This window comes from Lissotriton helveticus, chromosome 8 (assembly GCF_964261635.1).
Source record: "Lissotriton helveticus chromosome 8, aLisHel1.1, whole genome shotgun sequence".
In the NCBI taxonomy this organism is placed as follows: domain Eukaryota; kingdom Metazoa; phylum Chordata; class Amphibia; order Caudata; family Salamandridae; genus Lissotriton; species Lissotriton helveticus.
Window position 1 is genome coordinate 284,878,148 of NC_136069.1, and position 16,750 is coordinate 284,894,897.

Below are 16,750 nucleotides of genomic sequence, written 5' to 3' on the forward strand. Positions count from 1 at the left end.
TCCCCGGAAGCTTGTTTCCTTTCCAGTGAAGAATTGGCTTGGTAGTTTGGTCTGCCCTGTTCCCATGATGCACTGGGCCAGGGACAGACTAATTTGCATATAGCCAGGTTCTGGACTGGGATGGTGCAGTGAGCTAAAAAACGGTGATGGATCAAGCCCTGATCTGTTGACTGGGTAGGAGTGTTCTGATTAACTCAGATACTCTGTCCATCACCACCCCCTTTTTGTAATTATTTTGGCCACCATGAGTGTGGAAGGGTATGCTCAGACATGAGTCCCTTGCTCATTGCACCATCAGGATTCAAGCAAGCCGGGCCGAAGACGGCTGTAATGCCAGAAACCGGTCCCCGGAAGCTTGTTTCCTTTCCAGTGAAGAATTGGCTTGGTAGTTTGGTCTGCCCTGTTCCCATGATGCACTGGGCCAGGGACAGACTAATTTGCATATAGCCAGGTTCTGGACTGGGATGGTGCAGTGAGCTAAAAAACGGTGATGGATCAAGCCCTGATCTGTTGACTGGGTAGGAGTGTTCTGATTAACTCAGATACTCTGTCCATCACCACCCCCTTTTTGTAATTATTTTGGCCACCATGAGTGTGGAAGGGTATGCTCAGACATGAGTCCCTTGCTCATTGCACCATCAGGATTCAAGCAAGCCGGGCCGAAGACGGCTGTAATGCCAGAAACCGGTCCCCGGAAGCTTGTTTCATTTCCAGTGAAGAATTGGCTTGGTAGTTTGGTCTGCCCTGTTCCCATGATGCACTGGGCCAGGGACACACTAATTTGCATATAGCCAGGTTCTGGACTGGGATGGTGCAGTGAGCTAAAAAACGGTGATGGATCAAGCCCTGATCTGTTGACTGGGTAGGAGTGTTCTGATTAACTCAGATACTCTGTCCATCACCACCCCCTTTTTGTAATTATTTTGGCCACCATGAGTGTGGAAGGGTATGCTCAGACATGAGTCCCTTGCTCATTGCACCATCAGGATTCAAGCAAGCCGGGCCGAAGACGGCTGTAATGCCAGAAACCGGTCCCCGGAAGCTTGTTTCCTTTCCAGTGAAGAATTGGCTTGGTAGTTTGGTCTGCCCTGTTCCCATGATGCACTGGGCCAGGGACAGACTAATTTGCATATAGCCAGGTTCTGGACTGGGATGGTGCAGTGAGCTAAAAAACGGTGATGGATCAAGCCCTGATCTGTTGACTGGGTAGGAGTGTTCTGATTAACTCAGATACTCTGTCCATCACCACCCCCTTTTTGTAATTATTTTGGCCACCATGAGTGTGGAAGGGTATGCTCAGACATGAGTCCCTTGCTCATTGCACCATCAGGATTCAAGCAAGCCGGGCCAAAGACAGCTGTAATGCCAGAAACCGCTCCCCGGAAGCTTGTTTCCTTTCCAGTGAAGAATTGGCTTGGTAGTTTGGTCTGCCCTGTTCCCATGATGCACTGGGCCAGGGACAGACTAATTTGCATATAGCCAGGTTCTGGACTGGGATGGTGCAGTGAGCTCAAAAACGGTGATGGATCAAGCCCTGATCTGTTGACTGGGTAGGAGTGTTCTAATTAACTCAGATACTCTGTCCATCACCACCCCCTTTTTGTAATTATTTTGGCCACCATGAGTGTGGAAGGGTATGCTCAGACATGAGTCCCTTGCTCATTGCACCATCAGGATTCAAGCAAGCCGGGCCGAAGACGGCTGTAATGCCAGAAACCGGTCCCCGGAAGCTTGTTTCCTTTCCAGTGAAGAATTGGCTTGGTAGTTTGGTCTGCCCTGTTCCCATGATGCACTGGGCCAGGGACAGACTAATTTGCATATAGCCATGTTCTGGACTGGGATGGTGCAGTGAGCTAAAAAACGGTGATGGATCAAGCCCTGATCTGTTGACTGGGTAGGAGTGTTCTGATTAACTCAGATACTCTGTCCATCACCACCCCCTTTTTGTAATTATTTTGGCCACCATGAGTGTGGAAGGGTATGCTCAGACATGAGTCCCTTGCTCATTGCACCATCAGGATTCAAGCAAGCCGGGCCGAAGACGGCTGTAATGCCAGAAACCGGTCCCCGGAAGCTTGTTTCCTTTCCAGTGAAGAATTGGCTTGGTAGTTTGATCTGCCCTGTTCCCATGATGCACTGGGCCAGGGACAGACTAATTTGCATGTAGCCAGGTTCTGGACTGGGATGGTGCAGTGAGCTAAAAAACGGTGATGGATCAAGCCCTGATCTGTTGACTGGGTAGGAGTGTTCTGATTAACTCAGATACTCTGTCATCACCACCCCCTTTTTGTAATTATTTTGGCCACCATGAGTGTGGAAGGGTATGCTCAGAGATGAGTCCCTTGCTCATTGCACCATCAGGATTCAAGCAAGCCGGGCCGAAGACGGCTGTAATGCCAGAAACCGGTCCCCGGAAGCTTGTTTCCTTTCCAGTGAAGAATTGGCTTGGTAGTTTGGTCTGCCCTGTTCCCATGATGCACTGGGCCAGGGACAGACTAATTTGCATATAGCCAGGTTCTGGACTGGGATGGTGCAGTGAGCTAAAAAACGGTGATGGATCAAGCCCTGATCTGTTGACTGGGTAGGAGTGTTCTGATTAACTCAGATACTCTGTCCATCACCACCCCCTTTTTGTAATTATTTTGGCCACCATGAGTGTGGAAGGGTATGCTCAGACATGAGTCCCTTGCTCATTGCACCATCAGGATTCAAGCAAGCCGGGCCGAAGACGGCTGTAATGCCAGAAACCGGTCCCCGGAAGCTTGTTTCCTTTCCAGTGAAGAATTGGCTTGGTAGTTTGGTCTGCCCTGTTCCCATGATGCACTGGGCCAGGGACAGACTAATTTGCATATAGCCAGGTTCTGGACTGGGATGGTGCAGTGAGCTAAAAAACGGTGATGGATCAAGCCCTGATCTGTTGACTGGGTAGGAGTGTTCTGATTAACTCAGATACTCTGTCCATCACCACCCCCTTTTTGTAATTATTTTGGCCATCATGAGTGTGGAAGGGTATGCTCAGACATGAGTCCCTTGCTCATTGCACCATCAGGATTCAAGCAAGCCGGGCCGAAGACGGCTGTAATGCCAGAAACCGGTCCCCGGAAGCTTGTTTCCTTTCCAGGGAAGAATTGGCTTGGTAGTTTGGTCTGCCCTGTTCCCATGATGCACTGGGCCAGGGACAGACTAATTTGCATATAGCCAGGTTCTGGACTGGGATGGTGCAGTGAGCTAAAAAACGGTGATGGATCAAGCCCTGATCTGTCGACTGGGTAGGAGTGTTCTGATTAACTCAGATACTCTGTCCATCACCACCCCCTTTTTGTAATTATTTTGGCCACCATGAGTGTGGAAGGGTATGCTCAGACATGAGTCCCTTGCTCATTGCACCATCAGGATTCAAGCAAGCCGGGCCGAAGACGGCTGTAATGCCAGAAACCGGTCCCCGGAAGCTTGTTTCCTTTCCAGTGAAGAATTGGCTTGGTAGTTTGGTCTGCCCTGTTCCCATGATGCACTGGGCCAGGGACAGACTAATTTGCATATAGCCAGGTTCTGGACTGGGATGGTGCAGTGAGCTAAAAAACGGTGATGGATCAAGCCCTGATCTGTTGACTGGGTAGGAGTGTTCTGATTAACTCAGATACTCTGTCCATCACCACCCCCTTTTTGTAATTATTTTGGCCACCATGAGTGTGGAAGGGTATGCTCAGACATGAGTCCCTTGCTCATTGCACCATCAGGATTCAAGCAAGCCGGGCCGAAGACGGCTGTAATGCCAGAAACCGGTCCCCGGAAGCTTGTTTCCTTTCCAGTGAAGAATTGGCTTGGTAGTTTGATCTGCCCTGTTCCCATGATGCACTGGGCCAGGGACAGACTAATTTGCATATAGCCAGGTTCTGGACTGGGATGGTGCAGTGAGCTAAAAAACGGTGATGGATCAAGCCCTGATCTGTTGACTGGGTAGGAGTGTTCTGATTAACTCAGATACTCTGTCATCACCACCCCCTTTTTGTAATTATTTTGGCCACCATGAGTGTGGAAGGGTATGCTCAGACATGAGTCCCTTGCTCATTGCACCATCAGGATTCAAGCAAGCCGGGCCGAAGACGGCTGTAATGCCAGAAACCGGTCCCCGGAAGCTTGTTTCCTTTCCAGTGAAGAATTGGCTTGGTAGTTTGGTCTGCCCTGTTCCCATGATGCACTGGGCCAGGGACAGACTAATTTGCATATAGCCAGGTTCTGGACTGGGATGGTGCAGTGAGCTAAAAAACGGTGATGGATCAAGCCCTGATCTGTTGACTGGGTAGGAGTGTTCTGATTAACTCAGATACTCTGTCCATCACCACCCCCTTTTTGTAATTATTTTGGCCACCATGAGTGTGGAAGGGTATGCTCAGACATGAGTCCCTTGCTCATTGCACCATCAGGATTCAAGCAAGCCGGGCCGAAGACGGCTGTAATGCCAGAAACCGGTCCCCGGAAGCTTGTTTCCTTTCCAGTGAAGAATTGGCTTGGTAGTTTGGTCTGCCCTGTTCCCATGATGCACTGGGCCAGGGACAGACTAATTTGCATATAGCCAGGTTCTGGACTGGGATGGTGCAGTGAGCTAAAAAACGGTGATGGATCAAGCCCTGATCTGTTGACTGGGTAGGAGTGTTCTGATTAACTCAGATACTCTGTCCATCACCACCCCCTTTTTGTAATTATTTTGGCCACCATGAGTGTGGAAGGGTATGCTCAGACATGAGTCCCTTGCTCATTGCACCATCAGGATTCAAGCAAGCCGGGCCGAAGACGGCTGTAATGCCAGAAACCGGTCCCCGGAAGCTTGTTTCCTTTCCAGTGAAGAATTGGCTTGGTAGTTTGGTCTGCCCTGTTCCCATGATGCACTGGGCCAAGGACACACTAATTTGCATATAGCCAGGTTCTGGACTGGGATGGTGCAGTGAGCTAAAAAACGGTGATGGATCAAGCCCTGATCTGTTGACTGGGTAGGAGTGTTCTGATTAACTCAGATACTCTGTCCATCACCACCCCCTTTTTGTAATTATTTTGGCCACCATGAGTGTGGAAGGGTATGCTCAGACATGAGTCCCTTGCTCATTGCACCATCAGGATTCAAGCAAGCCGGGCCGAAGACGGCTGTAATGCCAGAAACTGGTCCCCGGAAGCTTGTTTCCTTTCCAGTGAAGAATTGGCTTGGTAGTTTGGCCTGCCCTGTTCCCATGATGCACTGGGCCAGGGACAGACTAATTTGCATATAGCCAGGTTCTGGACTGGGATGGTGCAGTGAGCTAAAAAACGGTGATGGATCAAGCCCTGATCTGTTGACTGGGTAGGAGTGTTCTGATTAACTCAGATACTCTGTCCATCACCATCCCCTTTTTGTAATTATTTTGGCCACCATGAGTGTGGAAGGGTATGCTCAGACATGAGTCCCTTGCTCATTGCACCATCAGGATTCAAGCAAGCCGGGCCGAAGACGGCTGTAATGCCAGAAACCGGTCCCCGGAAGCTTGTTTCCTTTCCAGTGAAGAATTGGCTTGGTAGTTTGGTCTGCCCTGTTCCCATGATGCACTGGGCCAGGGACAGACTAATTTGCATATAGCCAGGTTCTGGACTGGGATGGTGCAGTGAGCTAAAAAACGGTGATGGATCAAGCCCTGATCTGTTGACTGGGTAGGAGTGTTCTGATTAACTCAGATACTCTGTCCATCACCACCCCCTTTTTGTAATTATTTTGGCCACCATGAGTGTGGAAGGGTATGCTCAGACATGAGTCCCTTGCTCATTGCACCATCAGGATTCAAGCAAGCCGGGCCAAAGACAGCTGTAATGCCAGAAACCGCTCCCCGGAAGCTTGTTTCCTTTCCAGTGAAGAATTGGCTTGGTAGTTTGGTCTGCCCTGTTCCCATGATGCACTGGGCCAGGGACAGACTAATTTGCATATAGCCAGGTTCTGGACTGGGATGGTGCAGTGAGCTAAAAAACGGTGATGGATCAAGCCCTGATCTGTTGACTGGGTAGGAGTGTTCTGATTAACTCAGATACTCTGTCCATCACCACCCCCTTTTTGTAATTATTTTGGCCACCATGAGTGTGGAAGGGTATGCTCAGACATGAGTCCCTTGCTCATTGCACCATCAGGATTCAAGCAAGCCAGGCCGAAGACGGCTGTAATGCCAGAAACCGGTCCCCGGAAGCTTGTTTCCTTTCCAGTGAAGAATTGGCTTGGTAGTTTGGTCTGCCCTGTTCCCATGATGCACTGGGCCAGGGACAGACTAATTTGCATATAGCCAGGTTCTGGACTGAGATGGTGCAGTGAGCTAAAAAACGGTGATGGATCAAGCCCTGATCTGTTGACTGGGTAGGAGTGTTCTGATTAACTCAGATACTCTGACCATCACCACCCCCTTTTTGTAATTACAATCTTGATAATAGCAGTCCAGTACGAAGTCATAGGGAGATATGACCAGAGCATATGTGGCAGGTCTACATCAGGTGTTTAACATCTGGGACATTTTGAGTCTGCTCCGGGGTATATCCTGTTACTAAGATTAAGTGAAAGGGAGGCCTGATTCAGGATGTTAAATTGAATATGTCAAAACCGGCATTGCTTGACAGCAGGGCACGAGTCGGGGGTACACGCGGATAGACGGCGCCCACCCACTATTTTCACAGGGTGTACGCCGTCCACCCTGGCAAGAATTTGGGCCCCACTGAATAATGTGCTGAAGTCATCCGGTGTAATTTCCAAACACCGGGACACTTTCAGCAGCGTTTGCACGTTGTCTGCTTTCCACCTTCAAAAAGCAACAACGGGCAGGCAGGGACGGGGTTTTCTTATTTAAGACTCCTGCTGGGCCCATAATAAAGGGCGAATTTGAGGGGTCTTCAGGCCTCCTTTTGTTCAGTCTCTTGGATGGAAGCAGTCAGGAGCCTCACACCTGATGCAAATGAAGCGGAGGGGAAAGAAAGGCTCACACCTTGCTAGCACTTCACACATACTTAGGAGAGGTCTTTCCCAGTATTTACACAAAGCAAATTGCATTAATATAGAGCTTACTACACCTGTGGAGGCATCTCTGACTGAAACCAAGGAAGTAAAGCCTTACCTCCTGGCTCCGTTGATGGAGGGGAGCCGACTTTTCCAGTGCATAAAGCCAGGTCTATAAATCTAGGCGAGGCCTACTCTAGTTTAGGACTCGGAAATGAGCCCATCAGTAGGGCACGAGTCGGGGGTACACGCGGGTAGACGGCGTCCACCCACTATTTTCACAGGGTGCACGCCGTCCACCCTGCCAAGAATTTGGGCCCCACTTAATAATGTGCTGAAGTTGTCCGGTGTAATTTCCAAACACCGGGACACATTCAGCAGCGTCTGCACATTATCTCTTGGCTGGAAGCAGTCAGGAGCCTCACATCTGATAAGGGACGGCCCGTGCCGGGCGTTATACTAGGGCGGTGACGTCAGGCAGGGGAGGGTCAGGGTGGGGGGTTGTAAAATGCGGGATATGGACCATCAGAGGTAAGTACCGATAAAAATAAATAAAACGAATTTCGTTGCCCAAGCTGCATCGCCAAATGTGATGCAGCATGGGCAACGAAATTCGTTTTATTTATTTTTATCGGTACTTACCTCTAATGGTCCATATCCCACATTTTACAACCCCCCACCCTGTCCCTCCCCTGCCTGACGTCAACGCCCCAGTATAACGCCCGGCACGGGCCGTACCTGCATCTGATGCAAATGAAGCGGAGGGGGAAAAAAGGCTCACACCTTGTTAGCACTTCACACATACTTAAGAGAGGTTTTTCCCAGTATTTACACAAAGCAAATTGCATTTATATAGAGCTTACTACACCTGAGGGGATGTTGAAATTATTTAAGTACCACTATTTTTTCTTGTATAGCCCTACTTATCCCAATGCAGGGTGTCAGAACGCTTTACATCAACAAGTGCATATTACATATTCAATAAATTAAATACCTTGTTAAATGAATGTACAGGATGTGTTACATAAAAATGGGGGACTACAAGGTGTAGAAGTTACATATCATCTTCCATAGCTCACAACACAACTGCAAGAGACGGCAGCGATAAATGTGCATCGTACTAGCCTATAATACCTTTGTATGCCTAAGTATGTGTCTCAAGATTAAAGCCATTGCCGATGTTTAACTGTATCAAACATGTTCAAAAAATCAATGTAAAAATTTTTTTAACAAAAAATCATCTTCCATAGCTCACAGTGCTATTATCCTCGCAATGCGCTCAAACTTACACATGATAGACCTGCTAAACATATATGTGAGGGCTTTAGATCTGATGTCACTTCTTGTGATGCCACTTCCTGTAAAGTCGAGGCTTGTGATGCAACTTTCTATGATGTGAATTATTGTGATGGCATGTGTGATATCATGCGCCGTTATGTTGTGCGTCGTGATGTCGCGCACCGTGATGTCACTTGCATACTGCCTAACTAGGTTAGTCCCCCACTTCTTTTTTTAGGACTTAAGCCCTGCTTCACAGTATTTGGAGTTCCCTCTAACTGCAGCCACCATGTGAGGGAAACAAGCCAACGCCCCCCCCCCCCTGCTTAGCCTCTCCCCCCCAATGGAAAACTATTTCAGTAACACCTAGGAAAATACACTGCTGTCTACGGAGGAAGAACATTTGCTTTGGACTCTGCTGTAGAGGTGAAAGTTCCTGGAGCCTTAGTCTTGTGCCAACTTGCTCCTCATTTCAACACTTCTGGCTCACACGCCTTGGTTTCCTACACAAAAGGCTCATCTCATGAGCACCCCTCCCAGCGAGTGCCCTCAGTGTCCTCGAACAAGTTACTTACTAGTAAAGTACTTGGCTCAGAGATTTGACCTCCTTTTAACATAGGGGATGACTATTCCAATTTACAGGCCATGGCACAAGAAACGGTTGGTGCAGTGTTTAATTTGTAAACTTGTCAGTCGCCCACTGCAGCTTGCACCACTCATTGCCAGTACACTGCCAATGACAGTACCTACACAACTACTAACCATCACACTGATACAAGGGTGACAAATTAAACGGATTGAGGCCCCAAAAGCTAGAAGAATGGCCTGGGTGATATGTATTAGTTCTTTTTAATAATTCAACATCAGCTGTGCTGCACATCTCTGCATTATACAAACAGCGCCACCATGTGACAGCTGTCATAAGTGCCGATGTTGAGAATAAGTGCAGGTGCCGAGCACAGGAAACCACAAGCTCAAATTAAGTACTGGGTAGCAGCTCATTATTAGTCGTAGGATAAATGCCTTTATACAGATGCACTAAATTGAGGTTGCTGTCGGGTGGTCCTCCCAGGTAAATCTGGGTAGTCTGGTCATGATTGCCTCCCTAAGCATCCTTGAGAGATGTGTGTGTGCCAGCTATGTGGCGAAAAAGAGACTGATATACCACAGACTGGGTCACCCATTACTAGGTATTTCTGAGATTCCAGAAATGGGAAATAATTTACAAAGGCTTACCAGTTACCTCAAAGTTCCCTAACCCAGAATAACTGGCCTGACAAATGGGTACTCACTGAAGGACTGCATAGGCAGATACTTAGCCCCAAGAGAGGCCAGCTTGAAGAAAGCAGCAAGTCTATGGCCAGCCTGAAGAAACGGTTCTTTAAGGCTAGCCAGGGAAGGGGGGGGGGGGCTGATATAAGAAATAGGGGTTTGCAAGGGGGGGGCGGTAACACCCAAGAACGAGTAAGGATGGCAGCACAGTTCAAATAAGGGGGTGAATAGAAGTGGGTAAAAGATAGCTCACCCACGAGCGGGCGCTTCAGGGACGCTGCAGCGGTACTATCTGTAACTTCCACAACTAGGGGTCGTCTCGCAACAGCAATGGTCACTTAGCACGGACCGACCGATAGCCAAGAAGCCCATTAGAGTCATGCGTCGGCTGTCCTTACCGCGCGCCACACGCGGGTTGCGCCGACTATGCTATTGAAACGAGAAAAGCTCGAGAGTCTTGTTGCCTGGGAGACAAGAAAAAAAGGAACTGACGTTACCCTCTGCTTCCGGTTTGTTGTTATGGCACTAGAACAACTTCCTTCTATTAAGTTCAACATCAGAGAAAAGAGGGGTGGGGTACCCTCAAATCCGCCCACTCACCAGTCCTCGAGCGGTAACTGAGCACCATTTTGAAACGATGCTAGAATTAATTCAATGACATAAATGTTCGTTTGGACAATAGATAGAAAATTCAATTTTTTATTGTACGCGAGGAAGATTGAGTATTTAGGATGAGATCATGATGTATCTGCCTTGGGAGAGGGACAGGGTGCCTCTGCACTGACCTTGGTGTGAATCAGTGTTATAAATGGGAATAAAATAAGTGCAGGTTCTCACCAAAAGAAGCGGTGGACTGGGGGTAGAGTTTGGAGCGGGCATATGGGCGGGGTTAAAGGAAGAGCAAAGAGCGGGCGAGTTTTTTGACCTAGCGTTGCTTTGTATGCAAGAAATGTGCATTTATTGCAGGGTACAAGTCCTGAAAAAAGAAGTGGGGAGACACTGTCACCGGAAGTGACGCCACAACAGGAAGTGACGTCACGAAAGGTGCAGAGTTCCTCGTCCCAGAGAGGCCAAAGAGTTAAGTCCAGCTGTTTGGCAGGGGGGATGGCATCCCCCCCAGTAAAATAAGTGGGGGGACGCCGTAAACCTGCGTGGTACCCCGACTTGAGCCCTGATTTATTGGGAAGTATCTGACTATTTAGCTACTTATATAGCACTTGCCACTTACTAAGATTCTATTTTATGTGATTGAAAAGGAGTGGTGGACGAGGTAAACATGCTGCAGATGTGATATCATTAAGAATGATTTGGTCTTGCGGCTAGCGCAGTCGACCTCGAGTCTCGGCAACGATGCTCAACATCTTGTTATTCTGGGCAAATCACTTAATCTCGCCATGCCTAACAAAAATGAATGTGTCCATCCAGGGCTCGAGTCGGGGTACCACGCTGGTGGACGGCATCTCCTCACTTATTTTACCGGGTGGATGCCGTCCCCCCTGCCAAACAGCTGGACTTCACTCTTTGCCCTTTCTGAGACGAAATCGGAGCTCACAGGACCCTGCACTCGCGCTGGCTTCGCAGATGCAATCGCATCCAAGGAGCAGTTGCGGCTGGTGCACGTGGAGGCGGAGGTCCTGCCTGGTTTGGAGCACTGGACGGGCCCCTTCGCTTTGTGGCCGATGCCCGATACCAAACTGGTCTCTCCAGAGGGTTGAGGAGGAGCCGGGCGGAGACTCCCCATCCTGTCTCTGGTTGGCCCGATTGCTGCTGCCTTTCTCTTCAGCCGGCCTGCCTGCTTTGCCTCTTCGCGGGACTGATGGATTGACTTTGAGACACGACCGAGGTGAGAGGGTGCTGGCCAGTGGCGGTGCGTCCATTGGGGGCGTTGGGGCGTTGCCCCACTAGCCATGGACGACTGTCATGCAGGATTAAAAATTTACATATTCTTCATATTATAATTAAATCTGAGCGTGACTGCGTGAGCATGCACTCACAAACTACTCTGCGGCAAGCCGGCAACCCTAGCTCAATTACCGGGACAAGGCTGACATCACAGAAGGTGTGGAGGCGGGGCTGTGGCAGTGATTGACAATGACAGCACAGTAGCAGTCTGCAGAAACAGCGCAGCTGCAGTCTGCGCATGTCAATGTATGGAGACTAATGTTTTGTACTTGCCCACGCATGCGCTCATGGTACAGTCACTTTCCCTCCCTCCCCAACAGCGACTCATACTGTGAGGGACCCGGACCCCCGGGGTCTCATAAGGGCAGGCACTAACCCTGCTCTCAGCCAATCCTGGCGCAGTGGTGCTGCTAATGCAGCTCCAGGATTGGCTGAGATTTCACCGCGCAGCCTGGTGCATTTCAAACAACTGCACTTGAGTCTCTGAGGCGGCGGTATGGTGCGTGATTCGGTCCGGGGTGTGGAGAAGGACCCGAGATCCGGAGGAAGGTAAGTTTTATTTATTTTATTATCCTTGCCGGCCCCTGCGCAACACTCCTTTCCCCCCTCAGCTCTCACCCGCCCGTCTTGCCGGCCGCAACTGCTTGCTTCAGGAGGTGTCGAAATTACATTTGTGCACCAACGTCGTGTTACTCTCTACACACTCCATGGGCTGAAACCTTTCTGTTGGCTATTTCGTCGAAATAGCCAACAGAAAGGTTTCAGCCCATGGAGTGTGTAAAGAGTAACACGACGTTGGTGCACAAATGGCCCAGGGCCAATGGTTGAATTAACAAGTCTGCGCTAATCACACTTAGGCCAGGCCTGGGAACCTCACTCAGGCTTCTCTGCACGTCGAGCGGCGCGCGGTGGAAAAGGCTGGCATTGGCTGCCCCGTAGCAATCAGTACTGTTTCGACCTGGTTGATTTATATGTGCAAGAGAATTTGTAAAGTGTTTTGTGCACGATTGAATTATAGATTTTGTTTCGTTAATTAGAGAGGGCGTTATTAAAGGTGTGGTTCCGTTTTACCGTCCCTCTGGGCAGACTACTATCACGATGCAGGCGGTGTGACAAAGTCATGATTTTGTATGTGATGTGTTTGTTTGTAGATTGTACAGAACAACTGTGTCCTGGAGTGCGCAAATAAAAAGAAGGAACAATCCTGCGTTTTGTGTGACATTGTCTTTACTTCTTCCCGGTGATGGAGGTGTGGGGCTCGAGATGTACAAGAAGTGCCTATAATGTTTAAACCGTATAACTTGGGAGTTTCAGTTAAAAGTAATTTATCGGGGGGGGGGGGGTTCTGATCACTTATTTACCTGCCGAACCCCTGTGAACAAGCAGGGCCTGAAATGTCCCTTTAAATACCCCGGTTTGTATTTTCGGCTTGATAGCAGCACCAAGGACTCTATGAAATGCAGGCTGCAGAGACCACATTCCATGTCCACTGGAGCGCCCACGGCGGTGCCAGGGTTGATTGCACACTGATTGCTCTATTTGCGCCACTCGTGTTTCCTCGGGGGCACCAAAACACACAGGTGTTGAGGGAATACTTTCAGGAATCGTGCATGGACCTAGGTGACATTTACAATTCATTCGTACTCAAACTAATGATATCGGAAGAATGAGTTTGTCCTGCATGGATTTGAACAGGTTACCAGCTAATTAAACTCACATGTTAGCAGCGAATATTTAACTTACTGAGCTACTATGCCTGCCTGTATAGATGGTTTAAATTAATTTGTAATACGGTTGTTGTGGGTTTCCTATAGTGCTACTTGACTCATGCATGCAGCTTAAATAACAGAAAACAGTGTTATGTCAGCTTTAACTCACAACAAATAAGATGCTTTTGTTTAGCTACTGATTTGCTCATTCATGTGTTTTCTGAATGACATTGAACAGCTTTTGTATGCTTAAATAAATAAATATATGTTTGTCAAAGGACGACACCGATTTAGTATAAAGATCGTTGTTCTCTTAAGCAGTGCATCTCCCAGATACATCACTGCCATTGTACTTACTATTACAAGTGTTTGGACGGAAGATCCTCAGTTTAGAAAACTATGCTTATCCTGTCTATGTCAGGCTGTGAATAGTTGCTGAATTCTTGTCATAACCGCTCCATAGTATTGCATATAACTGTGGCCTAAAAAGAATTCGCAATGTGTCAATTGTCTGCCTGGCTGAGAATAGACCCATATACTGAAGCAGTCAGGAAGAAAGAAAAGCTTAAAGCAGAATGCAATAAACTATTACCAGATTATCTGGAAGATTTATTTTAATGAATATGAAGGTTACGTCTTCAATATGTGCTTTATAAATTATATTAACCCCCCCAATTTGTTTACGCCTCACCACTTTCAAATGTCACCAGCCGCCACTGGTGCTGGCGTCGCTCTCCGTGGCTGCTCTGAGCTCTTCACTCCTTAACTTTATCGGAGAGGAGCCCCCTCAGATTCTTCTAGCTTCGCCGCTCGCCTCCTTGCTAGACCTCGGGGCCAATTTGGGTCACAGCAGAGGTTTAGAGTCTGTACCGCTCTCCGCAACCACTCTTGAGCCCATTTTACTGCAATTCGTTCTGGTGAGACGCCCCTTCCTGCTTTCCTTTGACATTATTTTTAGACTTTGCTGCCTCCCATTCTGTGGACAGCTGCCTTGGCGCCCGCGGCCTTTGTTCCCTGACCCCTGGTCTCCGGATTGAACACCTCTGCCCCCGCTGCTCATGGATGGGGCGGCTGTGGACTTGGGCCGACTGCCTTTCTCCCTCCGGACTTGCTGGCTGTGGTGACCCTCTACCTTGAATGTCAGACTTGGACCTTGGTGCTCCCCGCCATTTTCTTTTTATGGCTCTCTTCTTCTACTGCCCTTCTCCTGATCCGCCATTTTGGTGACCTCTTCCTCTGTCCCGGCGACCTTTCTGTTGTCTCTCCTGTGCCTCCGAACCACTCCTCGCTATCTTGCTCGTTTTGTCTCGCTCTTGCTTTCCTGTCCTTTTCTGCCTTCCTTCCCCTTTCTCTATGTCCCCCCTCTTCCTTCCCCTACCCCTTAAATTGTTCTTGTCTCTTACTTTCAGCCTCTTACAACCATCCCACTTGCTTTTCGTTACCTCACCCAGCGCCTTCGTTTTTGTCATCCTCGAGTTTTCTCATTTCCCTACCCCCTGTTTTGTAATGTGTAATTTTGTGTAACTTATTGTACTGCTGTGGTTACTCTTGTAAAGCGCTCCGATTGGTGTTGTGACTGCGTCCCCCCTCGGACCCCACTTAATGGAACTCTGCTCTCCTGGTTTTTTGGGTCTTGACCTGAGAAAATCTACTATTTGTATATCTTTGTATATGGAGATAACTCTAATCACTAGTATATGCAGTAGACCTTTGTACTACCTGCCATTCCTATGTGACTCTTAGAGTATATCCATTCGCATCCCTTCCTTGAGTGCTCCTCCTTGTGTGACTATAACTTGTATATTTGCAAATTTTTCTGTTTGTATCTTTTATGCAAAGCACGTAATCCTGAGTCCTTATGCATCACAACTGGTTCTTATGTAAAGCGCTCTGACACCTTCGGGTAATGTTCGCGCTATATAAAATCGCATTAAATAAAAATATTAATAAACAAGCATTGGAAATGCAATAGGTCTCGCAATAGAAAAGTTTGAGTTTTTGGTGTGTAAAATGTAAAGATTTTAGATTTTTTGTTCATGTTTTTAAAAATATTAAAGTATTAATTTTGGTACTGCAAATGGCAATAGTTATTAAGTTAGCAAATGTTACATCTACATCAATAGGTCTTGCATTAGGACATTTTGATCTATTGGTATTGTAAATGACAATTTTTTTTATTTCAGTGTTGGTTTTGAAAATAGCTAAATAAATAGCTTTGTCATTTACAATGCCAATAGTTATAACTTTCGCAAATGTGACACCTATAGCATTTGTAATGCAATACGTGTTGTATTTACGTGACTTAGATGTATTGCTATTACAAATAACAATGGTTTTTAATTTTTTAAAAAAATTAATACTTAAATTTAGACGTATTGGAATTTATGATAGCAATAGTTTAAACTTTTGTAAATAACCTTCGTGAAGATTGTGTTAAGTGTATTTTATTGTGATGAAAATCCAAGAACAAAAGTGAAATATTAACATCTTTTTTGTGACATTTGTAATAAAGTTTGAGACATTGAGAGAACATATTTGAACCAGTTGTTGTTGAATGGTTGCACAGATTGATGTGGTGGTGCCCCCGAGTGATGTGGTGGTGCCCTGAGTGATGTGGTGGTGCCCCAGAGTGATGTGGTGGTGCCCCAGAGTGATGTGGTGGTGCCCCAGAGTGATGTGGTGGTGCCCCAGAGTGATGTGGGGGTGCCCCTGAGTGATGTGGGGGTGCCCCTGAGTGATGTGGTGGTGCCCCTGAGCGATGTGGTGGTGTACCTGAGCGATGTGGGGGTGTCCCTGAGTGATGTGGCGGTGCCCCTGAGTGATGTGGCGGTGCCCCTGAGTGATGTTGTGGTGCCCCTGAGTGATGTTGTGGTGCCCCTGAGTGATGTGGTGGTGGTGTCCTTGAGTGATGTGTGGGGGTGTCCCTGAGTGGTGTTGGGGTGTCCCTGAGAGATGTGGTGGTGCCCCCGAGTGATGTGGGGGTGCCCCCCGAGTGATGTGGGGGTGCCCCCCGAGTGATGTGGGGGTGCCCCTGAGTGATGTGGGGGTGCCCCTGAGTGATGTGGGGGTGTCCCTGAGTGATGTGGGGGTGTCCCTGAGTTATGTGGTGGTGCCCCTGAGTGATGTATGGGGGTGTCCCTGAGTGATGTGTGGGGGGGGTCCCTGAGTGATGTGTGGGGGGGTCCCTGAGTGGTGTTCCTGAGTGATGTGGTGGTGCCAATGAGTGTTGCCCCAGAGTGATTTGGTAGTGATCAAATTAATAAAAGTGCTGTTTGTGGAGTGAGAGTGATTTTATTTTTACTGAAGAGGAGAGATGCTTGGGCAGAGAGGAGCCTGTGTGAACGTGCGGCGGAGATCAAAGAAAACGCTAACTCCCATATGGAGAGGAAGGGGGTGGGCTGCCTGGTGAGTTGAATGCGTGTGGCAACCAAGGGAGAGTGCGGCGCGCGCTGGAGAGGGAGGGGGTGGGCTGCCTGGTGAGTTGAATGCGTGTGGCAACCAAGGGAGAGCGCGGCGCCTGCTGGAGAGGGAGGGGGTGGGCTGCCTGGCGAGTTCAATGCGTGTGGCAACAGTGGTAGCAAATGGAAGCACTTTT

General features: G+C 48.4%; 1 protein-coding gene across 1 annotated transcript in view; it reads right to left on the reverse strand.

Annotated features, from left to right (window-relative positions):
• C8H11orf65 (chromosome 8 C11orf65 homolog) overlaps positions 1 to 9,969 on the reverse strand; it is a 515,706-nt gene extending 505,737 nt beyond the window's left edge. The window contains exon 1 of the mRNA XM_078657052.1: positions 9,798 to 9,969. The gene's annotated coding sequence lies outside the window, so the exon portion shown is untranslated. The remainder of the gene's footprint in view (positions 1 to 9,797) is intronic.
• Between the last annotated feature and the right edge of the window lie 6,781 nt (positions 9,970 to 16,750).